This window comes from Capra hircus, chromosome 21 (assembly GCF_001704415.2).
Source record: "Capra hircus breed San Clemente chromosome 21, ASM170441v1, whole genome shotgun sequence".
NCBI lineage: Eukaryota > Metazoa > Chordata > Mammalia > Artiodactyla > Bovidae > Capra > Capra hircus.
This window is the reverse complement of record NC_030828.1, coordinates 19,311,824-19,339,005: the sequence shown is the minus strand read 5'-3', so window position 1 is coordinate 19,339,005 and position 27,182 is coordinate 19,311,824. Positions and strand designations below refer to the sequence as shown.

Genomic DNA, 27,182 nt, shown 5'->3' with positions numbered 1-27,182 from the left:
GAGACAGGCAGCTGCAGGTGCCACGTGGCGTCACTTCTAGGTGTGATCTGAAAGTGGATACAAAGGAACTCTGTCCAAAAGAGACACAGCTCAAAGACTTGGAAGGGAAACCTCCAGTCACCAAGAATGTAAGATGTGGGCAGGGAGATATGAGCTGCTTCAGACTAATATATGCACATAACCATTTCTAAAGTAAGATGTGGGCAGGGAGATATGAGCTGCTTCAGACTAATATATGCACATAACCATTTCTAAAGTAAGATGTGGGCAGGGAGATATGAGCTGCTTCAGACTAATATATGCACATAACCATTTCTAAAGTAAGACACCAGGACCCACTGTGTAATACAAGGAATCTCATACCACACTATGTAATCACCTATATAGAAAAAAAACCTTGCAAAAAATGTATACACCTATATGGAAGTGAACCAGCTGCGGTGGATTGAAAAGGAAAGGAAAAAACAAACAAACAAGATTTTAATTCACCTAAATACTCTAGTTCAAATAATTGATTAAAAACAGAAGAAGAAAAAAAGGGGAAAAAGCGCTAACTCTATTCCCTGCAGGCAATAGTGACCGGGCTGGAGTCACATCCCCGGAGCCAGGCTGGCTTGCACCCCAAGGCTGGCGAGTCCAGGAGCCGAGGGAGCTGGGAGCATGTGGCAGGCAGTGTACCTCCAAAACGGACCTGGAGTATCTCTTCCTCTCTGCAGAGCCCCCAACCTCAAGATACAGGCAGGAGAAATTGAGAGCTTGGAGTTAACATATACGCATTAATATGTGTCAGACAGATGATCCAGAAGTAACTACCAAAAAGCAGAGGGAAGTTTATTGAACACATTGTAATCACCTAAACGTGAAAAAGGACCTGAAAGATAACAGATAAACATCTATGTATAATTGAATCGAGTTCTTGTACACCTGAAGCAAAAACATCAGAAATCAACTATGTTCCGATATAAAATTACAAGAAAATTACAGAATGAAAGAAATTAATATTGAAGCATGGAGAAGTGCTGCCGCCTTGTGGCCATTTTCTGTAACAACACCATGAAGAGCTGTGAAAGTGAACGTCGCTCATTCCTGTTCCACTCTCGGCAACTCCAGGGACTGTAGTCCATGGGATTCTCCAGGCCAGAATACTGGAGTGGGTAGCCTTTCCCTTGACCAGGGGATCGTCCCAACCCAGGGATCGAACTCAGATTCCCGCATTGCCGGCGGGTGCTTTACCGGCTGAGCCACACAAGGGAAGTCCATGCAGAGCTGTGTTGCTGCGTATTTAATATTCACAAGGATCCAGGGCCTGTAAGTAAAAAATACCTGCCCTTGAGAAATGTCCTAAGAACGGTCTCTGAAAAAGAATTCGAAATGAGGATGGCGTTCAATAACTCAACCTCAAGGAGAAATTTTAATTCCTTTAAAAAAAATCACATGAAAATACATCATCACTAAATGTTAGAGACATGCAATTCTAAACTACGGTGAGGTATCACATCACACCAGGAGGAATGGCCGTTGCCAAACACTCAACAAACAATAAGTGCTGGAGAGGGTGTGCACACAAGAACCCTCTTCCACTGATGCTTGGGATGTAAATTAGAAACAGCCACTATGAAGGACTCCATGAAGTTTCCTTCAACCATGAAAAGAAGAATGAGGTTAGAATACTCCCTATCTGTACACAAAAATAAATACCAAATAGTATAGATATTTAAACATAAGGACAGATACTATGAAATCCTTGAGAAAAATATAAACAGGACATGATTTGACATAAAATGCAGCAAGTTCTTTGTGGATCCACACTTTTAGAATAAAGAAAAACAAACCACAATTCAGAAACCAGACCAAACTAACCCTAAAAGCATTTGCATAGCAAGGAAAACCCTAAACAAAAAAGAAGGACAGCACTCAGAATAGGGGGAAAATTGCAGTGAGATGCCTACAAGGAATTCATCTCCAAAACACGCAAGAAGCTTGTGCAACTCAACGTTAAAAATAGATACATCACCCCCCAAAAATGGGCCAAGTATTGAAATGGATATTTCTCTGAGGAATGCCAACAGACTGCAATTTGGCACATGAAAAGACGCTCAGCATCACTAATATTAGAGAAAGGGAAATAAAAATTCTAATGAGGATGGTGCTCACATTTGTCAGAAAGGCCATCTTAAAAAATAAATGTTGGAGAAGGTATGGAGAGAAGGGAACCCTCCTGCACCTATGTGCCAGCAATGTACATACGGAGAAGATAATTGGCCACACATTGTAATCACCTAAATACGAAAATGGACCTGAAAGATAACAGATAAACATCTATGTATAATTGAATCGAGTTCTTGTACACCTGAAGCAAAAACATCAGAAATCAGTTATGTTCCGATATAAAATCACAAGAAAATTACAGAATAAAAGAAAGAAACATTGTAGCATGGAGAAGTGCTGCCGCCTTGTGGCCACTTTCTGTAACAACACCATGAAAACCAATAACATGAAGAACCAATAACAATTAAAATACCTTAGCTTGGTGAAGGGGAAACCAGGCAGTGGTGACCCCATGCATTAGCATGCGATATGCTATAATATTAATATGACACCAGCAAAGGTTGTCACTGAGCAGAACACGGAGCAGCAACCCACCCAAAGACGCCTGACCGCCTGTGAATGTGACAACGTGAAGAGAAGGAGGACCACAGGTTAATCAGGCAACACCCTCAATCCAGATGCTGGGAATCTCCGAGGTGACGAGACACACTGCAGGCACACAGCAGATTCGTGGCCTCTGTGCACACAGGATCCTGACCCATGCAGATGGGGTGAGACCCACACAGTCCCCAGACCCCCCACCTGGGGTCACATGCCCCCTCGATCAGGACTCCATGGCTGTGGTCAGCCAGACCCCAGTGTGTAAACAAGCCAGGTCCGTGGGACCCCCGGGACCCTAGAAAGAAGTGTAGGGTCCGTCTCCTCTCCCCTCAATTGTCCCTGAGAAGTCAGGCCCCTCCTGTTTTCACTTCGGTTCTGTGTGATGTTTACTGGTTTGGAAGCTCGTGCTAGAGTTAAACACAGTACCTTGGTTCTAGCAGGCTCTGTCTTTCTTGTCCTGCTGAGGTGCTGAGAAAACACTTGAGAGCTGGGCTGAAAGACGAAGGGCAGCTCTGTTCTCTTCAGAGGAGTCAGCTGGAAGGAGAGCACAGCAGCAGCCTCACTTGCTGCCCACTGACTTTATGCCCAGTCCCTGTGCCCTGGAATCAGTTCACGAGATGAACCTGCCTCCCTACTCAACCCGAATGTGCTGCAACATTGGAACAATTACCAGGTAGCCCACCTGAGGGGTCTCCAGGATCCCCAGGGAAGCTGAACCTGGTAAAAATGAAGTCGCTCAGTCGTGTCCGACTCTTTGTGACCCGTGGACTGTAGCCCACCAAGCTTCTCCATCCACGGGATTCTCCAGGCAAGAATACTGGAGTGGGTTGCTATTTCCTTCTCCAGGCGATCTTCCCGACCCAGGGATCGAACCCAGGTCTCCCACATTGCAGGCAGACGCTTTAACCTCTGCACCACATTAAGAGCCCCTCTGGGAAGGCCGTGGAACCCCACTCAGAGAAGAGCACGGTTCCCCAGAAAAGGCCTCCTCAGCCCCAGAGCCCAGACATCTGAGCACTGACGTTCAGACGCAGGCACGGAGTTTCCCAGACAGAGGCCAGGCCAGGCCTGCACCCGGGTCTCCATGACCCAGTGCAGAGAGTACAAGGTCAGGCCTAAATGTCCTCAATGCAGAAAGTGTAGGGAATGGAGTTAGAGAAGGCGAAGTTCCGAAAAAGAAGGAGACCGCACTTTACAGGAACAGTCAGATTAGTGAGCTGCTGCACTAACCCAAGAAAAGAGCAGGTATACATAGGCATATATGTGGAAATCTTTTGTTTTAAGGGGGCCTATTCTTCTCCAAGGTTGTTAGAAGTAATTATCTCTTAAATGGCTGGGGCAAGGAATTCTGGAGATCGGCCAGAGGCTGGGACCGGCTGGGAGCTGGTTGTAATCAACCGTAATGTCCATTTTTTCCTTCGGGTAAGAGAGTTCTTTGTTTTGCATAGAATGGTGGGGAGGACCCGGAGGGGAGTTTAACTCCGGGCTGTTTCCAGCCATGTAACTTTCTTTCAGAAAGCACATCGTCTCATCTAAACATCATCTGTGTAGATAGGACTTACAGAGGGCTAAATCTACCATGTAGTCGAAACCTGGACAGGTTCAAACTAGTCTAGGGCTGGTCTCCCAGGAGACACAGGTCACACACATGCAGGGTCTCTCACCGTCGGATGGGGGCTCACCCTCGTGTGGGAGCTAGGAGAAAGAGGTCATCACTGGGCTCCACACTTCACCCACGTCAGGGAACTGAAAGAATCTGCCCTATTACACATTTCAACAGGCAAAACAACAATGCTACCAATTCCTCCTGCCACATGATGGTCAGGATACAGGGGAGAGACAGGAACTTCTCAGAGTGCAGCCCACTGTTCTATAAAGACAGACACGAAGAGGCCTGATTCCGGCATCCCAGGCTTCCAGCAGGAGGTGGCCACACTGGAAGCCTTCTGAAAAAGTGCATTCCTTATCAGAATAAAAATATATTGTTGAAATTGCAAGTGTACTAATTACCATTTGCACACCTAAAATATTCTTAAAAGCTTGGCACCCTGATCTTTGCGGTTTTCATTGTTTCCTTTGGTTCAGATTTTCAAGCCATCTTTTCAAACTACTTTCTTGTTATTTATGATTATATGAATGAAGGGTCACACTTAAAAATAAAATAAAAGTAAACCCCTGCCAACAATTAGTGACAATGATCACATGAGCTGCAGGAATTTTTTTTCTAACAGTTTCATTTTTCTCCATGAAGAAAACAGAAAACATAGGCCCCCCTGATTTTTTGCTTCTCTGTTCAAACTAAGCTAAAATGAAACTGATGCTCATAGCAACAAGTAACAGTTTTGAGGTCTGAAATGTCATGCCAGGGTAACAGGGCCTGGAGAAAAGGGAATGCTCCTATGCTGCTGGAGAGAAACCACATCCTAAAATTCAAATTGGACAGATTCAAACTATGACAGAATGTGATTACACGGAGCATGAACCAAGGGTCTACATGTAGCAAGCAATATGTGAAGACAAATTTGATATCTCAGATGTGACAGTAAAGGTTTCTTAGATCTGCAGCTTGTATGCACAAATCCTTTTAGAATACTGCATGTATCTTTCCAAATTATAGCTTCGTCTGTATGGCTGGGAGTGGGGTTGCTGGATCATATGGTAACTCTGTTTTTATTATTTTGAGGAATTGCCATAGTGTTCTCTACAGTGACTGTACCAATTTACATTCCCACCAACACTGATGGAGGGTTCCCTCTCCTCCACATCCTCTGGAACACTTGTTATTTGGAGATTTTTTTTTAGTGATGGCCATTCTGACCATTTGAGGTGGTACCTCACTGAAGTTTTGATTTGCATTTGTCTAATAAGTAACAATGAGGAGCATTACAGGATGATTCTTTACTTTTCAGATATGTGAAGTACGTTAAGTGTAACCTGTCAACTTGACCATTATTTTCACAGATGAGGATTTATTGAATATTTAGTTCTTTCCTTTCTTCCTAGTCTAACTATAGGGGACATTCATTATCATGTTACTTAAGGCAATGATCTTGGTTATGCCCGCAATGCAGGAGACCCAGATTCGATCCCTGGGTTAGGAAGATCCCCTGGAGAATGGAATGGCTACCCAGTATTCCTGCCTGGAGAATTCCATGGACAGAAGATCCTGGTGGACTATTGTCCCTGGGGTCACAAAAGGTTGGACACAACTGAGCAACTAACATGCACACACACACAGACACACGCATCTTTGAAGATTTAGAGAACTGCATTGCTCCCCATACAGGGAAGGCCTGTGCTGGGACCAAGGTCTGCTTCCCAGTAAATGCTGTTACTTGAGCAAATTCAGTCACTGCTCAGGGGACACATGGTGAGGCCACCTTGTCAGCTGACATTTCCCGCATCTCAGGCCTCAGACTGACCACTCCATTTGCAGTGTAACAGTTTGCCCTCGTGATATAGCTTGACCTCTTTCTGTATGACTGCTGCTGCTGCTAAGTCGCTTCAGTCGTGTCTGACTCTGTGCGACCCCATAGACAGCAGCCCACCAGGCTCCCCCGTCCCTGGGATTCTCCAGGCAGGAACACTGGAGTGGGTTGCCATTTCCTTCTCCTAGGTGAGTTGTTAATGACATTTTAGGATTCTGTAGGATTAACAGCCCTCTAATAGCAAAATATATGTTTTAAAGTTACACCAGGACCCGGGGGTTACACCATGAGCCTGAGGGAGTTTCTGCCAGATTTTTCTGTTGTGACATCAAGGCCCTCCCCCAGTTTGATGACAACGCAATTGCCAGAGACTGGATGATAATTGGGATAATTGGGAGGGATCAGCGCAACATGAAAACGCCGGAATCCTGGTGTAAGAATCGTAAAGGATTTGGATGGTGACAGCCTGCCTTAAACCAAGCACGGAGCCCTTCGAAGTGCGGAGGAGACCCCGCACCGTGCAAGCCCGAGCCTGCGAAGCCAGCCAAAGGCTTCTGCTCACAGAGGGTCAGGCTTGAGTGAGGGCGTGCTGATCGACTTATAGCTTCAGATGCTTGTGTTCATGGTGTGTGGACTTGTTCTCCATTGAAAACAGGTGCATTTTTAACTAAGGAGTAGTTTTTTTATGTTGTGTTAATTCCAGGTGTATAGCAAACTCATTCAGTTATATATATATATATATATTACATATATATATAATATATATTACATATATTTCAGTTCAGTTCAGTTCAGTCGCTCAGTCATGTCTGACTCTTTGCGACCCCATGAATCACAGCACGCCAGGCCTCCCTGCCTATCATCAACTCCCGGACTTCACCCAAACTCATGTCCATCAAGTCGGTGATGCCATCCAGCCATCTCATCCTCTGTCGTCCCCTTCTCCTCCTGCCCCCAATCCCTCCCAGCATCAGTGTCTTTTCCAATGAGTCAACTCTTCGCATGAGGTGGCCAAAGTATTGGAGTTTCAGCTTTAGCATCAGTCCTTCCAGTGAACACCCAGGACTGATCTCCTTTAGAATGGACTGGTTGGATCTCCTTGCAGTCCAAGGGACTCTTAAGAGTCTTCTCCAACACCACACTTCAAATGCATCAATTCTTTGGCACTCAGCTTTCTTCACAGTCCAACTCTTACATCCATACATGACCATAGGAAAAACCATAGCCTTGACTAGACGGACCTTTGTTGGCAAAGTAATGTCTCTGCTTTTGAATATACTATCTAGGTTGGTCATAACTTTTCTTCCAAGGGGTAAGCAAGCGCCTTTTAATTTCATGGCTGCAATCACCATCTGCAGTGATTTTGGAGCCCCCAAAAATAAAGTCTGACACTGTTTCCACTGTTTCCCCATCTATTTCCCATGAAGTGATGGGACCAGATGCCATGATCTTCGTTTTCTGAATGTTGAGCTTTAAGCTAACTTTTTCGCTCTCCTCTTTCACTTTCTTCAAGAGGCTTTTTAGTTCCTCTTCACTTTCTGCCATAAGGGTGGTGTCATCTGCATATCTGAGGTTATTGATATTTCTCCCGGCAATCTTGATTCCAGCTGTGTTTCTTCCAGTCCAGCGTTTCTCATGATGTACTCTGCATATAAGTTAAACAAGCAGGGTGACAATATACAGCCTTGATGTACTCCTTTTCCTATTTGGAATCAGTCTGTTGTTCCATGTCCAGTTCTAACTGTTGCTTCCTGACCTGCATATAGGTTTCTCAAGAGGCAGGTCAGGAGGTGTCCTATTCCCATCCCTTTCAGAATTTTCCACAGTTTATTGTGATCCACACAGTCAAAGGCTTTGGCATAGTCAATAAAGCAGAAATAGATGTTTTTCTGGAACTCTCTTGCTTTTTTGATGATCCAGTGGATGCTGGCAATTTGATCTCTGGTTCCTCTGCCTTTTCTAAAACCAGGTTGAACATCTGGAAGTTCGTGGTTCATGTATTGCTGAAGCCTGGCTTGGAGAATTTTGAGCATTACTTTACCAGCATGTGAGATGAGTGCAATGGTGTGGTAGTTTGAGCATTCTTTGGCATTGCCTTTCTTTGGGATTGGAATGAAAACTGACCTTTTCCAGTCCTGTGGCCACTGCTGAGTTTTCTAAATTTGCTGGCATATTGATTGCAGCACTTTCACAGCATCATTTTCCAGGATTTGAAATAGCTTGACTGGAATTCCATCACCTCCACTAGCTTTGTTCGTAGTGATGCTTTCTAAGGCCCACTTGACTTCACATTCCAGGATGTCTGGCTCTAGGTGAGTGATCACACCATCATGATTATCTGGGTCGTGAAGATCTTTTTTGTACAGTTCTTCTGTGTATTCTTGCCACCTCTTCTTAATATCTTCTGCTTCTGTTAGCTCCCTACCATTTCTGTCCTTTATTGAGCCCATCTTTGCATGAAATGTTCCCTTGGTATCCCTAATTTTCTTGGAAAGATCTCTAGTCTTTCCCATTCTGTTGTTTTCCTCTAGTTCTTTGCACTGATCTCTGAGGAAGGCTTTCTTATCTCTCCTTGCTTTTCTTTGGAACTCTGCATTCAGATGCTTATATCTTTCCTTTTCTCCTTTGCTTTTCGCCTCTCTTCTTTTCACAGCTATTTGTAAGGGCTCCGCAGACAGCCATTTTGCTTTTTTGCATTTCTTTTCCATGAGGATGGTCTTGATCCCTGTCTCCTGTACAATGTCGTGAACCTCCGTCTATATTTCATCAGGCACTCTATTTATCAGATCTAGTCCCTTTAATCTATTTCTCACTTCCACTATATAATCATAAGGGATTTGATTCAGGTCATACCTGAATGGTCTAGCGGTTTTCCCTACTTTCTTCAATTTAAGTCTGAATTTGGCAATAAGGAGTTCATGATCTGAGCCACAGTCAGCTCCCAGTCTTGTTTTTGCTGATTGTATAGAGCTTCTCCATCTTTGGCTGCAAAGCATATAATCAGTCTGATTTTGGTGTTGACCATCTGGTGATGTCCCTGTGTAGAGTCTTCTCTTGTGTTGTTGGAAGAGGGTGTTTGCTATGACCAGTGTGTTCTCTTGGCAAAACTGTGTTAGCCTGAATCAAGGCAAATTGGAAGTGGTCAAACAGGAGATGGCAAGAGTAAATGCCGACATTCTAGGAATCAGCAAACTAAGATGGACTGGAATGGGTGAATTTAACTCAGATGAGCATTATATCTACTGCTGTGGGCAGGAATCCCTCAGAAGAAATGGAGTAGCCATCATGGTCAACAAAAGAGTCCAAAATGCAGTACTTGGATGCAATCTCAAAAATGACAGAATGATCTCTGTTCATTTCCAAGGCAAACCACTCAGTATCACCATAATCCAAGTCTATGCCCCAACCTGTAACGCTGAAGAAGCTGTAGTTGAATGGGTCTATGAAGACCTACAAGACCTTTTAGAACTAACACCCAGAAAAGATGTCCTTTTCATTATAGCGGACTGGAATGCAAAAGTAGGAAGTCAAGAAACACCTGGGGTAACAGGCAAATTTGGCCTTGGAATACATATACTTATATAAGCATATATAATACGTATATATAAACATATCCACATACATGTTCTTTCTCAGATTATTAGGTTAATATAAGATATTGATTCTAGCTCCCCTTCCTGTTCATAGGGACTTATCTATTTTATATATAGTAGTATGTATCTGTTGATATCAAACTCCTAATTTGCCCCCACCTCTTTCCCCTTTGGTAACCATAAGTTTGTTTTCTGTGTCTGAGACTATTTCTGTTTTGTCAAGAAGTTCATTTGCATCGTAGTTTAGAGTCCACACATAAGTGATATCATATGATATTTGTCTTTCTGTGTCTTCACTTAATATGCTAACCTCTAGGTCATTCATGTTGATGAAATGGCATTATTTCATTTATTATGGCTGAGTAATATTCTATTGTATATTCTATGATATATGGACTCTTGATTCAGGCCTTAGAGATGTTACTGACAGACCTGTCTGCATGAATATCCTCTCATGGTGAGGGGTAAACCATGATTCCCCAGAAGAAACTTACCTGATGGTCTGGGCCTCCTGGAAGAATTCATCTTCTGACATGGAGCGCTCCCTGATCACCTTAACAGAACATCATTCTGCCCCTTCCACCTGCCCAGAAGGATGCTCCAAACGGGCCACTTCCCAGCTCCTTCCACACGGTAACCTCTTCGCTTTGCAGACCCCAGGCTCCTGATACGGCAACATGGGAGCATGTCAGGATGGGAGCAGAAGGCTCTGGGGCCAGCACCTCCATAGGCGACTTCCTCTCCAGTGAGAGTGTATCACTGGCAAGATGGAGCACAGCACGACTGTTTAAAAAGTTGCTTGTGTAAAAAGGAAACCCTTGGTAATGTGGTCTTAGGACCTGTTAGACCATGTGATATTGCCACCAGAACAATATTGCTCCCGAAATAGCTACAGTTAGTGACAAGAAAGGTTAAAGTTAAAAAAAACCTTTGCCAACTAGAGGCTTCTTGGAAAAACACGGTGACCAAATGTGCTTACTGCCCTTAGCTTGGTAAGGTTTAGTGTTAGGCAGATTAATTGGCTTGACCGGACTAATAAATTCTTGAAAGAATTAAAACAGTAAGGCTATTTTGGGTGATTTTTAAAGTTCTCATCAAAATTAATTTCTTAATGGAATCATCTAGTTTTAAAAATTTCCCATTTTTATTTCACTTATTTTTTTATTTTTGACTACTTTATTGTTTTCGTAGATAGCCATCAACAATTTTTTAAGTTGAAGTACAGTTTATTTACAATACTATATTAGTTTTGGGTGTTCAACATAGTGATTCAATATTTATATGGATTATACTCCATCTAAGGTATTACAAATAAAGGCTACATTTCCTCATGCTGTATAATATATCCTTGTACCTTATGGATATTATACATAGGAGTTTCTATCTCTTAATCCCCTACACCTATCTTGCCCCTCCCACCGGTAACTGGTAACCATATCTGTGAGTCTGTCTCCATTTCATAGATAAGTTCATTGGTGTTGTACTTTAGATTTTACATGTAAGTGATATTATATGGGATTTCTCTTTGTCTTTCTGACTTACATCACTTATTATGATAATCTCTAGGATTATACTGCTGAAAATGCCATTATTTTAATCTTTTTATTAGCTGAGCAGTACTCAGTATATATTTCATATATGAAACCCTAGGTATATATTTCATAGAAGAAAACATAGGTATATATTTCATATATGAAAATGTAGGTACATATATTTGCAGAGTGCACGCCTTTGTTATTGTTCTTTAACCAAAAGGATGAAAATTTTACTATAACTTCTAATGATACTAATTCTTACAACTTGGGCTTGTTAAATGTGTATTTTGTCGGGATTTTCAGGGCAAAAACTGAAAGCTGAAGTTCTCAAAAGTCAGTTTGCTTCAGTGCTTCAGATTCACCCGGTGGCTTATTTACTAAAATCGTCAGACGGCAGTTCCATTCTGATTTAGTAGCTTTGCAAACACCAGTCCATGGACCATAATGAAAATCATTGTGCCTTTTGAGTAATGCTTTTAGAGACTTAAGATAACCCTTCCAAATCAAGTATACTGTCTTACATCTTAATACATACAAAAGTCTTAACCTGAAGCTAGAAGATTGCTAAGTGACTTCAACTTATAGGGCATTGTAAACTGAAATCAATTTGTAGGCATGAAAAATAATGAAAATGAAATGTTTTGTCAGAGAACATTGACAGAAGCAATTTAAGTTTTTTAAAAAGCATATTTATCCTGTAGTTATATTAATTGGCTTGACTTGACTGATAAGTTCTTTGTAAAGCAAAAATTAAGAGTAAAACAATTTTACGTGATTTTTTAAAATTTCATCAAAACCTGTTTCTTGATGGCATCTCCTGTTTTAAAAACTTTCCCATTTTTATTTTGCTATTCTGCTGAGTAGTATTCCATGTGTACTTCATATATGAAAATAAAGTTATACATTTTATATATGGGAATATAGGTATGTATGCCATGTGAAAATATTAGTATGTATCTCTTATATCACAATATAGGTACATGTCTCATATGCAAAAATATAGGTATATATGTCATAAAATGTAGGTATCTATTTTTATATGATAAAATTAAAAACTTTCATAAACTTAAATTAAAAAAGAATTAAAGCCTTTGATTATGTGAATCACAACATACTGGAGAATTCTTAAAGAGATTGGAGGACCAGACCACCTTACCTGCTTCTTGAGAAACCTGTATGCGGGTCAAGAAGCAACGGTTAGAACTGGATATGGAACAATGGACTGGTTCAAAATTGGGAAAGAAGTATGTCAAGGACGTGTCTTGCTACATGGCTTATTTAACTTCCATGCAGAGTACATCATATTAAATGCTGGGCTGGATGAATCACAAGCTCGAAATGAGGTTGCTGGGAAAAATGTGAGCAATGTCAGATATGCAGATGATACCACTCTAATGGCAGAAAGTGAAGAGGAACTAAAGAGCCTCTTGATGAAGGCGAAAGTGGAGAGTGAAAAAACTGGAATAAAACTCAACATTCAAAAACGAAGATCATAGTATCTGGTCCAATCACTTTATGGCAAATACACAGGGAAGAAATGAAACAGTGGCAGATATTATTTCCTGGGCTCCAGAATCACTGTGGATGATGACTGCACCCATGATAGGAAACACCTTATTCAGGAAGTCAAATGACGAACCACAGACTGGAAGAAACTATTTCCAAAACACACATCAGAGAGAGGATCTGTACTCAAATCGTATCAGACTGCTCCTTAAAATTTGATAAGGATTGAAAATCACACCTGGCCAAAAAATATAAACAGATCAATATATAGAATTGTTTATCTCTCTGTAGATAGATGTTTACATGTCTAGGTAGATAGATATTTACATCTCTCAGTAGATAAATATTTATATTGCTACACAGATATTCCACAAAATTAATAACTTCCATAAAATTAATAACCTCCATAAAACTGAAAATTTCTATAAAATTAAAACTTCCATAAAATTGATAACTCATAAATTGAATATCAAAATTTGCATAACTTCTATAAATTGAATAAATTTACAAATTATTAAAATTCCTAAAATAAATCTTTCATAATTAATAATATTCATAGAACTACTCACTTCCATACAATTACTCATGTTCATACAATTTCAAACTTCTTCAGAAAGTTAAAACCTTCCTCAGAAAATTAAAAACTTCCTCAGAAAGTTAAAAATTATAAAATTATTTATAAAAACAAAAACTTCTACTTTATGAAGCACCTTATTCAGAAAATCAAAAAATAAGCCACAAACTGGAAGAGACCGTTTTCCACATATCAGATAAGGGATCTGTGCTCAAATTATACCAAACAACCCCCCAAAAATTTGGTAAAGTTTGAAACACACATCTGGCCAAGAAAAGATAAATGATAAATAAGAAAGGAAAGAAGGACTAGGGTGAGGAAGAGACAGCCCCTTGAGACAGCTAACTCTAGGATCTGACGTTCCCACCCTGGGCTGATATCCTGAGAAAAACAAGATTCAAATACGCACACGCACCCCGGCCTTCACTGCAGCACTCCTTACAATAGCCAAGACACAGAACCAGCAAGATGTCACCAACAGGCCGAAACTTACAAACGATGCGGTCCAGGTAGACAGTGCACTGTTACTCACCCCAGAGAAACCGCCGCTGAAACTGAAATACCACCACTGCTGGCCCCAGGGATGCACCTTGGAAGATCACACACCAAGTGAAGTCAGCCAGACAGAGACAATAGCATGTGAGTTCATACGCTATTGTCCAGTAGCATTCTAGGCAAAATGAAAAAGCAGATACAGGGAACTAATTTACAAGACAAAAAGAGACTTTGAGATTTCCAACACAAAGTGAGCCAAAAGAATAAATGAGTAAAGGCTTTAATCTCCTTCCATCCACTGTGCAGAAACTCTGTACCTCTAATAGACACTCCACAAGGACCTGAGGATCATCACACGGAACTTTACTTGAGTTTGTGCAATATCCTCTATGGAAAAAGAACTGAAAAAACAACAGATGTGCCGTCTGTATATGTCACAACTGACTCAGGTGGCTGTACACTGCCAACTAGCACAAAACAGAAAATCATCCCAGCACAGCATCCCATGAGATGAAAGAAAAGGAACTACTGGTTTATACCCTGCCACCTCCTTAACTTGGGCTGATAACTCGTTCCTGGAACCTGAGTAGACTCGAGTCCCAGGGCTGGATTGGGGTGGGGTCGAGACAGGCTGGGAGGTGCCCTTCATTGACACCCCTGATAAACCTGCACTGTCTGGCTTGCCCTGGCTGGAACCAGACTCCCTAGTGCCCCCTAACGATGGTGGCCTGACCCTCTGGCCTTGAGGACCAGGGTAAAGTCACCAAGAATCCAGGTTCACTGGTGCTGGAGTCCCAGCTGAAGCCTCCTTCCTAAGAGCCCAGCCTCTCAGGACCTCGGCAGGAGCAGTGCCCAGGTTTGGATGAGTCTGGAGGGGAGACTGAGTGAAACGTTAAGGGGAAGAAGTAGTGAGACACAAGCCTTTGGAAGTTTGCTCAAGCATTTCACTCTCATTCATAGACCAGGAAGCCCACTTTCCCTAAGGCTCTGGTTGCAGGTGGAACCAGAGTTGGGCATGAAGACGTGCTGCCGCCTTGTGGACATTTCCTATAACTACAACTTGCCCAGTTCAGTTCAGTCGCTCAGTCCTGTCTGACTCTGCAGCCCCATGGACTGCAGCACACAAGGCCTCCCTGTCCATCACCAACTCCCGGAGTTTACTCAAACTCATGTCCATTAAGTCAGTGATGCCATCCAAGCATCTCATCCTCTGTCATGCCCTTCTCTTCCTGCCTTCAATCTTTCCCAGCATCAGGGTCTTTTCAAATGAGTCAGCTCTTCACATCAGGTGGCCAAAATATTGGAGTTTCGCTTCAACATCAGTCCTTCCAATGAATATTCAGGACTGGTCTCCTTTAGGATGGACTAGTTGGATCTCCTTGCAGTCCAAGGGACTCTCAAGAATCTTCTCCAACAGCACAGTTCAAAAGCATCAATTCTTTGGCACTCAGCTTTCGTTACAGTCCAACTCTCACATTCATACATGAGTACTGGAAAAACCATAGCCTTGACTAGATGGACCTTAGTCGGCAAAGTAATGTCTCTGCTTTTGAATATGCTATCTAGGTTGGTCATAACTTTCCTTCCAAGGAGTAAGCGCCTTTTAATTTCATGGCCGCAATCACCATCTGCAGGGATTTTGGAGTCCAAGAAAATAAAGTCTGTCACTGTTTCCACTGTTTCCCCATCTATTTGCCATGAAGTGATGGGACCAGATGCCATGATTTTGTTTTCTGAATGTTGATCTTTAAGCCAACTTTTTCACTCTCCTTTTTTACTTTCATCAAGAGCCTCTTTAGTTCTTCACTTTCTGCTGTTAAGTGGTGTCATCTGCATATCTGAGGTTACTGATATTACTCCTGGCACTCTTGATTCCAGCTTGTGCTTCCTCCAGCCCAGCGTTTCTCATGATGTACTCTGCATAGAAGTTAAATAAGCAGGGTGACAATATACAGCCTTGATGTACTCCTTTTCCTATTTGGAACCAGTCTGTTGTTCCATGTCCATTTCTAATCGTTGCTTCCTGACCTGCATACAGGTTTCTCAAGAGGCAGGTCAGGTGGTCTGGTATTCCTATTTCTTTTTCCAGAGATTATTGTGATCCACACAGTCAAAGGCTTTGGCATAGTCAATAAAGCAGAAATAGATGTTTTTCTGAAACTCTCTTGCTTTTTCAATGATCCAGCCGATGTTGGCAATCTGATCTTTGGTTCCTCTGCCTTTTCTAAAACCAGCTTGAATATCTGGAAGTTCACAGTTCACATATCGTTGAAGCCTGGCTTGGAGAATTTTGAGCATTACTTTACTACTGTGTGAGATGAGTGCAATTGTGCAGTAGTTTGAGCATTCTTGCCCACTGCATGTTTAGTAGCACCTCCAATTAACAAGGCCTCTGGAGCTATTTGTAGCTCAGCTGGTAAAGAATCTGCCCATGATGCGGGAGACGTGGGTTCGATCCCTGGTTTGGGAAGATCCCCTGGAGAATTTCAAGGGGGTCGCAAAGAGTCGGACACGACTGACTTTCACTTTCACCTGGAAGTATTAATTACCCCTACCCTCAGGAAAGGACCTGGGGCAGCTACTGTAGAGATAAATTTCAAACACAACTGACTTTCGAGAAGCCAACTGCAAAGGTAAATTTTCCTCACTCCCTTTAAGAGAAAGAAATGAAAACCAACAAACAAGCCACAAACGGCACAGGACAGGAAGCTCAGCATCCTGAGTTATTACAGGAAGAATGCTAATCAACACGACAACAAGAAATCTAATTGCATCTGACAGAATGGAAATTCTGGCTGTCTACAAACAGGAGAGGGGGAAAGAGCAGGGAGATGATGGAATCCCCCTACACCTTCCCTAGGAACAGACTTTGGCAACAGCCCCTAGAAAGGACAGCCTCCATAGTCCAGAAGAAAAAAATTCAAGAGAGCTAATCCTAGGATTTTTATACCCACACCTGGGCTTATATTACAAAAAGCCGTCATTCAAAATGGCACGTGCACCACAACGTTCCCACCAGTGCTATTTCAAATAGCGGAGACACAGACCCAGGAAATGTCCACGGACAGATTAAATCTTAGAGAAATGTGGTACACAATCGGCTATTACTCAGACATGAAAAACTGCCACTGAAATTCTGAAATTCTGAAAATGGTTCCCACAAGGATGAACTTTGGTGGATCATATACTAAGTGAAGTCAGCAACAGAGGAAGAGAATAACAGATGTCCCTTCTAGACAAGATTAAAAAAGAAATACAGAGGAAGTAGTTTACAGCACAAAAAGAGACTCTGAGAATCAAAACACAAAGAATTAAAAAAGAAAAAAAATGGAAAGACCACGAATGAATTAGGAGGTTGGTACTCACATATACCCGAAAAACTGTACCTGTAATGGGTAATCCACAAGGATTATCTCCTTCCTTCCTAATTCCACATTTATACAGAAATCTGTATATCTAACAGATACTGCACAAACACAGGGGACTTTGCTTGAAATTCTACAAGATTTTCAAGGCAAAACAATCCATAAAAGAACAGATATGCTGTATGTTAATATATGTTGTACTGAATCAGGTGGCTGTATACTGACAACAAGCACCAAACGGCAGGTCAACTATATTCCCGTATACCATTGCCATTAGATTAAAGAAAAGAAAAGCCTGATTTCCACCCGCCTCCCTGACCTGGACTGCCATCCCATCCCTGCAGCCTGAACGGCCTTGGATCCGTGACTGGCCAGAAGTAGGGCTGAACAGCCCGGCAGGGCGCCCTTAACTGAGCCCCGCCTTTAACCTGCCCTGTGAGGTTTGCTCCGGCTGCCACCAGAGTCCTTCGTTTAACCAAAGGATGGTCGCCTGACCCTCTGGCCTTGAACTTTGAAAAGTAACCGAGACTGCAGGTCGCCTGGTGCTGGGGTCCCAGCTCAATCCTCTGTCCTGAGAGAGCAGCCTCCAAGGCACCTCAGCAGGGTTCTGTGGGCGAGGCAGGGATGATTCGGACGGTGAAGAGTGAAGCGTTAGGGGGAAGAGGCAGGGGGACACAAGCCCTTGGGTGTTTACTCAGGCACAGTCCTCTAACTCACAGGCCAGGAAGCAGACATTCCCCAAGGCTCTGGTTGCCCAAGAAACGCGAGTTGAGCATGATACAGTGCTGCCGCCCTGTGGACATTTCCTGTAACTACACCTTGACCAGCCGCGCTCACACACCTCCAATGAACAAGGCTTGTGGGGCTGTGAATGACAGGTGCCCTGAGGAAAGGATCTGGGGCTGACATTGCAGACGTAAATTCCAAACACAACCGGTGTTCAAGAAGCCAATTGCAACAGGCAAATTTTCCTGACACCCTTTAAAGAAAAGTATAAAGGGGGAAAATAAATTCCCACCCTGCAACAGGATAGGATGCTGCCGCCACTGCCGCTAAGTCACTTCAGTCGTGTCCGACTCTGTGCGACCCCATAGACGGCAGCCCACCAGGCTCTTCTGTCCCTGGGATTCTCCAGGCAAGAATACTGGAGTGGGTTGCCATTTCCCTCTCCAGTGCATGCATGCATGCTAAGTCGCTTCAGTTGCCTCTGACTCGGTGCGACCCCATGGACAGCAGCCCACCAGGCTCCTCTGTGCATGGGACTCTCCAGGCAAGAACACTGGAGTGGGTTGCTATTTCCTTCTCCAGGATAAGATGCTGAAATCCCTAATTATTACAGGAGGATGCAAATAGAAGTGACAATGACAAATCGAATCCCACCGCTCGGAAAGGCCATTCTCACATGTGACAAGCAGCAATGCAGGAGCTAGCCGGGAGGAGAGAGCCCACCTGCCCGGTACGTGGGAACGGACATTGGCAACAGCCGCTGGAAAGGACAGCCTCCCTGTGTCAGGGGAAAAAAAACATTTTCCGGAAAGCTAAGCCTAGGATCTGACGTTCCCACACCTGGCCTATATCCCGAGGAAACCATCATTCGAAAACCCACACGCACCCAACACTCACTGCAGCACTGCTTACAGTAGCCAAGACACAGATCCAGCAGAACGCCTACCGACACATTAAGGCTCAAAGAAGACGTGCTGCGCACACACAGCGGACCGCAGCTCAGCCATGAGAACCGCCGCTGCAGCTATGAGATTATCCACGGGTCACCGCAAGCGTGGACGGTGGAGGGTCAACACCAGTCAGGCAGGCAGAGGGAGAAAAGAGCATATGATGTGAATACTAGGCAAAACTTAACAGGAAGTAGACAGACTAATTTACAACACAAAAAGAGACTCTGAGGATTCCAACACAGACAGAGGGTTCCAAAACAGTTGAAAGAGCAGGGATGAATTAGGAGGTCGGGACAACACACACACAGAAATCTGTATCTAAAACAGACAATCCCAAAGGAGCACCTCCTTTCTTCTTTCCTTGCCCTTTTGGAGAGCCTAAGCTACTCCATCTTGTAAAAGAACTCCATTTTGTAAAGTTCCGGACAAGAAGACTTAGACTTTGGATATTACCCAACCTTGCCCCACTGCCCACAAGCCAACTGGCCCTCAGGTTAAACCTCCTGACTTTACATTCAGGAACTTGTGATTTACCTTGAAGGCAAAAACCAATCAGGAATCAACACACAACACTATAGAAGAAGGTAACCAATCAGATGTCCCTCAGCCTGAAAATCCCCCTTTACCTGAATATTCCCTATGTAAGCAATGTAACCCAAAACTCGGGTCTCCTGCCTATAGCCTCTGCGTCGTTAACGGTGGGAGCCCCATCTCGAGCTTGGTAATAAAAACTCTCTTGCTTTTGCATTGGATATTGGCTCCCTGGTGGTCATTGGGAGATTTCGCGACTTGGGCATAACACTTTACTCCCAAAAATGGGCTTCCCTGGTGGCTCAGGCAGTAAAGAATCTACTTGCGATATAGGGGACCTGGCTTTGATCCCTGGGTTGGCAAGATCCCCTGGAGAAGGAAATGGCTCTTCACTCCAGTATTCTTGCCTGGAGAATCCCATGGAGAGGAGCCTGGCATGGGGTGGCAAAGAGTTGGACAAGACAGAGCAACCAACACTTTCACTTTTTTATTACTTTACTCCCACAAGTACAAAAATTTCAGAATCTCCAAGATTACACAGAAATCTGTATCACCAACATAAACAGAAATCTATGTCTGTAATAGATAGTCTGCAGGATTATCTCCTTCCTTGCTTCCTCCAGATATAAACAAAAGCCTGCATGTCTAACATATATACCAAAATCTGTATCTTTAACATATGCACAGAAATCTGTATCTCTAACAGATACTCCACAAAGACCTGGCGCTCAGCACAGGGAACTTTGCTAGACCTTCAATTCCTCTGTGGTAAAAGAATCCAGAGAAAGAGATATGCTGTGTGCGTGTCATAACTGAATAAGCAGCAGTATAATGATAACATTAAGGAGCAGAGACATCACTTTGCTGACAAAGGTCCACTAGTCAAAGCTATGGTTTTTCGAGTCATGTATGGATGTAAGAGTTGGACCATAAAGAAAGCTGAGCCCCAAAGAATTGATACTTTTGAACTATGGTGTTGGAGAAGACTCTTGAGAGTCCTTTGGACTGCAAGGAGATTCAAGCCAGCCAATCCTAAAGGAAATCAGTCCTGAATATTCATTGAAGGACTGATGCTGAAACTGAAGCTCCAATACTTTGGCCACCTGATGTGAAGAACTGACTCATTTGAAAAGACCCTGATACTGGGAAAGATTGAAAGCAGGGGGAGAAGGGGATGACAGAGGATGAGATGGTTAGATGGAATCACTGACCCAATGAACATGAGTTTGAGAAAACTCTGGGGGATGGTGATGGACAGGGAATTCTGGCGTGCTATAGTCCATGGGGTCACAAAGAGTCGGACACGACTGAGTGACTGACCAACAAAGATAAAGATCTCACCTTATTATGCTCAGTATTAAAGAGCTCACCTGTCAATGCAACAAACTTGGGTTTGAATCCCTGGGTCAGGAAGATTCCCTGGAGAAGAGAACGGCAACCCACTCCAGTATTCTTGCCTGAGAAATCCCATGCAGAGGGGAGCCTGCCAGGCTATGGACACGACTTAGCAACAGATTTTCAAGATAAAGATCTAACTGTAAGGTCAGATACTATGAAATTCTAAAGGAAAATATAGGCAGTAGAAGCTTTGTCATTCATCATAGCAAGTTCTTTTGGGACCCAGCTCTTAGAACAATGAAAAAGAAACCCAAAATAAGAAATCAGGCGGGGGTCCGCCCCAGCCACCGCCTCCTGTCTTGCACCACTACGCTCTATCCCTAGAGCTTTGCCGTTGGGCACAGCTGCGTCGCCCCTGTAGACCCTGTGCGGTAGCGACATGGAGGAATTCGACTCTGAAGACTTCTCCACCGCCGAGGAGGATGAGGACTACGTGCCCTCGGGTGGAGAGTATAGTGAAGATGATATAAATGAATTAGTGAAGGAAGATGAAGTGGATGGTGAAGAGGAGACACAGAAAACCAAAGGGACAAAAAGAAAGGCTGAGAGCGTTCTGGCCAGGAAGAGAAAACAAGGTGGCCTCTCACTAGAAGAAGAGGACGAAGAGGATGCCAACGAGGAATCTGGAGGAAGTAGTGGTGAGGAGGAAGGTGCAGCAACAGGGCAGGAAAAAGGCGTTGAGTCAGAGGATGCCAGGAAGAAGAAGGAGGATGAACTATGGGCCAGCTTCCTGAATGATGTAGGCCCGAAATCAAAAGTGCCCGCAAGTACACACGTTAAAACAGGAGAGGAGACTGAAGAGGCAAGTTCAAGTCATTTGGTCAAAGCAGAAAGGCTAGAGAAACCTAAAGAAGCAGAAAAAGTTAAAATTACAAAGGTATTTGATTTTGCTGGTGAAGAAGTCAGGGTGATTAAGGAAGTGGATGCCACATCTAAAGAAGCCAAATCCTTCTTCAAGCAAAATGAGAAAGAAAAGCCCCAGTCTAACGTCCCTTCAGCAGTGCCATCACTTCCTGCCGGGTCAGGGTTAAAAAGATCAAGTGGCATGAGCAGCCTTTTGGGGAAAATCAGAGCCAAGAAGCAGAAGATGAGCACCCTAGAGAAGTCCAAGCTGGACTGGGAGAGCTTCAAGGAGGAAGAGGGCATTGGCGAAGAGCTAGCCATCCACAACCGAGGGAAGGAGGGGTATATCGAACGAAAAGCTTTTCTAGACCGAGTGGATCACAGGCAGTTTGAAATCGAGCGAGATCTCAGGCTGAGCAAAATGAGACCCTGATGTGATGGGGAGCCCCCAGCAGCTCAGTCCTCTTTACAGCGTGAGCTTCTTGTGTGTCTGTGAGATGTTTTCTGTGTTTCTCATCGACTGGCTCCCAGCAAGGTCCTTTTTTCTACACTGAATTTCTGTCTTTGTATCTTGATCTCACGTGATTTCATTTGTTTTACTTTTTAATAGTTTGTCCTTTCAAAAATAAAAATTAAAAAAAAAAGAAAGAAAGAAATCAGCCCACGATGTGTGACCCCTCACTCCTTCTCACCAGACCAGCTGCGCTCCTGAGGGGCAGAGAAGATGGTGTTAGGTGCCGCTGCAGGCACTCTTGCTGCCTGGAGGGGGTGGTTTTTTTCAAGTGAAAGTTGCTCAGCTGTGTCTGACTCTTTGCGACCCCAGGGACTATACAGTCCATGGAATTCTCCAGGCCAGAATACTGGAGTGGGTGGCCATTCCCTTCTGCAGAGGATCTTCCCAACCCTGGGACTGAACCCAGATCTCCTGTCTTGCAGGCGGATTCTTTACCAGCTGAGCTACTAGGGAAGCAGTGGTGGTTTAGCTGCTAAGTTGTGTCAGATTCTTGTGACCTCTTGTGACCTCTACAGACCTCACGGACTGTAGCCTTCCAGACTCCTCTGTCCATGGGATTTCTCAGGCAAGAATACTGGGCTGGGTTGCTATTTCTTTCTCCAGGGGATCTTTCTGAGCCAGAGATCCAACTTGCGTCTCGTGCATTGCAGGTTATCTCACTTACCAGCCGAGCCACCAGAGAAGCCCCACTGCCTGGAGGGGGTTGTTTATAAAGACCTCAGCCCAGGCGTTGCTGGGAAGGGCTGGCCGACTCATCCAGTCAGCCAGTCCTCACCCACCAGGGGCTCACATTTGCAGAAAATGGGTCTTGTTGTGCCTGACAGGTGCAAGGAACAGGTGTGGGCCTGAGGGTCAAGATGGACATGGGGCTGCAGCTCTGGTTTCATTTCTAGTCTTTTTTTCTGGCCCACGAGTGGGAGAGAATTTCAAGAAGATCTTCTCCTAAAGAGAGGAGCCCAGGAGTCAGGGCGAGGAAGGGTGGTGGTTGGAGACAGGAGCCCAGGGCCCCGGGTGCAGTGGAACCTGTGGCAGACCTGCCGGAAGAAGGCCACACAGAGTGAACCCCAAGGTCACTGACCTGCCCAGGAGTGGCTGTTAGTCCAAGTCCTGCTCTGAGGTGTTCAGGGCCAGCTCTGACCAGGAAGAGGGCTGGGGGTGCTCTGCATGAGGGTTCCATGCAGGGTACCTGAGTGCTAAGCCCAGCCCAGACGGGTCCCCTGCCCTGGGAGGGGTCTCCCCATGTGAGCCCCGTGCCCTGGGAGGGCCCTGTGAATAGGCTCCCTCTCTTTGCAGCTGGCACAGAGCTGCTTAGGATGCAGATTAAAGTCAGATGAGGACAGGTGTCAGGGGTCCAAGCTCACTATGCTCGCCACATGGCATGGGTGTTGAGGCAAGGATACGACTGTATCCTACGTGCCGCTGATGAAAATAATGGCCGATTAATGTCTCCAAATAACCCTGTTGTTGGGTTCTGGATGCCAGGTTCTTTTATGAATTAGAGGAGGAGGTGAGGAAGCAAACTAAAAAAGTTGTTAATCTTGCAAATACCTTGGGAGAACACCAAGCCTCAGGCAGGGGATATGTTAATCTCTTCCTTCCTGCCATCCACAGGTGGACAGAGTTCTGAACAAAGGCACTTTAACAGTCAGGCAGAGGGGCAGGATTCTCTGAGGCAGGCCATTATGCGTGATTATAGTAACAAAAGTTACAGAGAGCAAGTCAAAGACACAGTTTCAACATGGAGTCAGAACTGGCTTATTCCTGAACATCCTAAGGTGCAGGGTTTATTCAGGTCCTCCCATTGCCCTTCCTCTCCCCTAGAGCCTGGCCCCACTCACCCACTCCCTGTCTCTGGATTTGCCTGTTCTGGATGTTTATTATAAATGCAGTCATATATTTTGTGATTATTCTGGGCTGTATGTTGGTGTCCCCCTCAAAATGCACATGTTGAAACCTAACCCCCAAGGTGATGGTGTGAGGAGTGGGGGCCTTTAGGATGAGGTCGTGAGAATGGAGACCCCATGAATGGGATTAGTGCTCTTATGAAAGAGACCCCCAAGAGGCCTCCTCAGCCCTTCCTCCATGTGAGGACGCAGTGAAGACCCTGGCCCCACCAAGAACAGAGCTTCACCAGAACCTGACCATCCTGACGCCCTGATCTCAGACGTCTGGGCTCCAGAGCTGTAGGGAATGCGTTCCTGTTGCTGAAGCCCCCAGCCTTCTGTTTTGCTATGGCTGCCCGGGCAGACCAAGGCAATGCGTCCTTCTGGGCCTGCTTCTCTCACTGAGCAGTGTGTGTGTTCACGTTCATCCACACTGTAGCCTGTGTCAGAGCTTCACTCCTTTTCATGGCCGAGTCATAGTCCACTGTGTGAGTGGACCACATTCTGTTTACCCCTTCTCCCATCCATCCACCCATCCACACATCCATCCACCCATCAATCCATCATCCATCATCCATCCATCCACCCATCCATCTACCCATCATCCATCATCCATCCATCCACCCATCCACACATCCATCCACCCATCCACACATCCATCCACCCATCAATCCATCATCCATCATCCATCCATCCACCCATCCACACATCCATCCACCCATCCACACATCCATCCACCCATCAATCCATCATCCATCATCCATCCATCCATTCATCCATGCATTCACCCATCCATCCATTCATCCATCTATCCATTCACCCATCCATTCACCCATCCATCGTCCATCATCCATCCACCCATGAATCCATCATCCATCATCCATCCATCCACCCATCCATCTACCCATCATCCATCATCCATCCATCATCCATCCATCCACAGATCAATCTGTTCGGGGAAGCACACTGATTGAAACCGCCCACCCTGTCCAGGCACCATGGTAACCATTTGCATGAGTTGTTTTATGACAGGAGATCCTGATAAGGAATACAGAACTAATAAGCCACCATCAACCGGAAGGGTTCGGGAAAGGTCTAAAGGAGACACCGTGTGTCTGCCCACTTCCCAGAATCCCTCTCGCTAGCATCCATCTTGGCTGAGCGATGCGTGCGCCACCAGGAAATACTGAATTAGAATGATTGGCCAAAGACCATCCGGAAGCTAAGCCCATCACCATAAAACCCGAGTCTGCAAGCCACATGGCAGAGCAGTTCTCCTGGGTTCCCTTACCCTTCTGCTCTCCACCTGGGTGCCCTTTCCCAATAAAACTCTTGCTTTGTCAGCACGTGTTGTTATGCCCAGAGTCTGAGTCCCCAAAACTGAGAGAATAAGACGTCCACAGCAATGCAAAAGCATAAAGGGGTTTATTACTAGCTCGAGCCAGGGCCCAGGTTTCATCCAGCACAGTGGAATCTGACAAGGGCCCCGAGCTCTGAATCACATATACTTTTATACAGAGGGTTCTTTGTTTCTGTAACAGCATAGCTGATTGGTTAAACCGTACACGCGCATAGGACTTTTAAACCTCGCATCCCTATCTGGATTGGCTTGGGTCTGGTGTGGGCGGGGGGGGTGGGGGGGGCTACGGGGATTTTTCTGATTGGTCTAGCTACACTGCCTGCGGGAGTTCCCAGAGCCTCAGCTTTTCTCAGGCCTAGCCTGCCCCTTAGAGCCTGTCCTGGCTTCAGTTTGGTCCTAACATTCCCCCCTGTCTTCAGCTACATAGAGGAATCTTCCTTTTTATTTTGGGGCAGGGCCTGATACTGTTGCCTCAGTACCATCAGTTGGAAGGTATTGACGCGGTCTTTTACAAAGGCAACAAGCTTAGTTATTATGCATGGACCAAAATTAAGTATTAATAATAGCACTATTAGAGGGCTCACCAGGGTAGAAATTAGCATTGTTAACCACAGGGACTGTTGGAACCAGGACTCAAATTAATTTTGAGACATTTTTTTCTTTTTTTTTGATTTAGCCCTTCTCTTATCTTGGCCAGGGTCTCCCTGATTACCCCTGAGTGATTTACATAAAAACAACATTTTTCCCCTAACACAGCACATAGGTCCCCTGAGAGACTTCATACTCAAGATACTTTTTGGGAATTGGGGCGGAGGTCTCTTTCTTCTGTAATTTCTTCCTGCTGTGCATGGGCGTAGGCCTGCCTAGCAGAGCAGAAGTCTCTCTACCTGATCTAAGTTGGGGTTTTTCACATCTGAAACCAGCTTTTACCCTTGTAGTTGCAGCAATTTAGTTGGCCCCTCTCAGAGATGAAATAAACAAGAGCCAAACAAGAGACCTAACAGGATGGTCATCTCTGGTCCCCGGAAACAGAAGGCAACATTTGGAGTGAGGGTTACAGGATTTGTGACCCCTTCTGATTGGTTGGTGGTGAGGCAACAGAGCAGTGCTCCAAGAATCTTGTGTTCAGTCTGACGTTACCATCTTTTAGCTGGGTGGGGGCTCAAAGACATTGTTATGCATATTTCTTTGAGTAGGAACCAGGACTCTGTCTGGAGGCTGTATGAACCTTTGATAGTTTCTGTTTTTGTATCCCCTCCCTTCCCTGATTAGCAATTGTTTGAATCTATGCTTTGGAATTCAGGAAAAGCCAAGGAGGCTGAACAAAGTCTATATCCTACAGATAAGAAATGGAGAACACAGAGCAGATCTGTACTCCAGAGCCCCACAGAGTCCCGCTCAGTTTTAATTTTAGGGAATTAGGCAACAATAACTATAATAACTTCCTGTCAAAATGGGGCATAGGACTGCCCCAGCTTGGAACAATACAAGCTCTAATCTGAAAGTACACCCATAGCATCACTTAGTTATTTTCCAGGATATCTGAACCGTAGCTACTCTATTTTGGCTTTTAATTGTAAACTATTTTTTAATAGCCAAAGCAGATTTTACCGTTAATGACAGTGTTTTTCTAGATATGAGAAGATGGAAGAACTGGGACTCATAAAATCTTTTCCTGAAAAGATCTAACTATCTGATGGCCTATTCTGCCAGTTTTTCTCAGAGCACAGAGTGCCTCATTTCTGATTTTCACCCTGAACTCTTTTCAGGGGCATTCAAAGTCAGCAGTTGCAGCGGCCATGATTTAATCTTTGTAGATGCAGATGGCGAGT

At 44.5% G+C, this 27,182-nt stretch overlaps 1 long non-coding RNA gene and 1 pseudogene across 2 annotated transcripts; one reads left to right on the top strand and one right to left on the bottom strand.

The window, feature by feature from the left end:
* LOC106503353 lies at positions 4,070-10,459 on the bottom strand. The gene is made up of 2 exons (XR_001297017.2): positions 10,165-10,459; positions 4,070-4,519 (listed from the first exon to the last, which is right to left on the bottom strand). It is a non-coding gene; the product is annotated as an uncharacterized LOC106503353 (long non-coding RNA).
* LOC108638539 lies at positions 21,023-22,244 on the top strand (annotated as a pseudogene). Its single transcript, XR_001919939.1, has one exon. The product of XR_001919939.1 is annotated as a craniofacial development protein 1 pseudogene (transcript).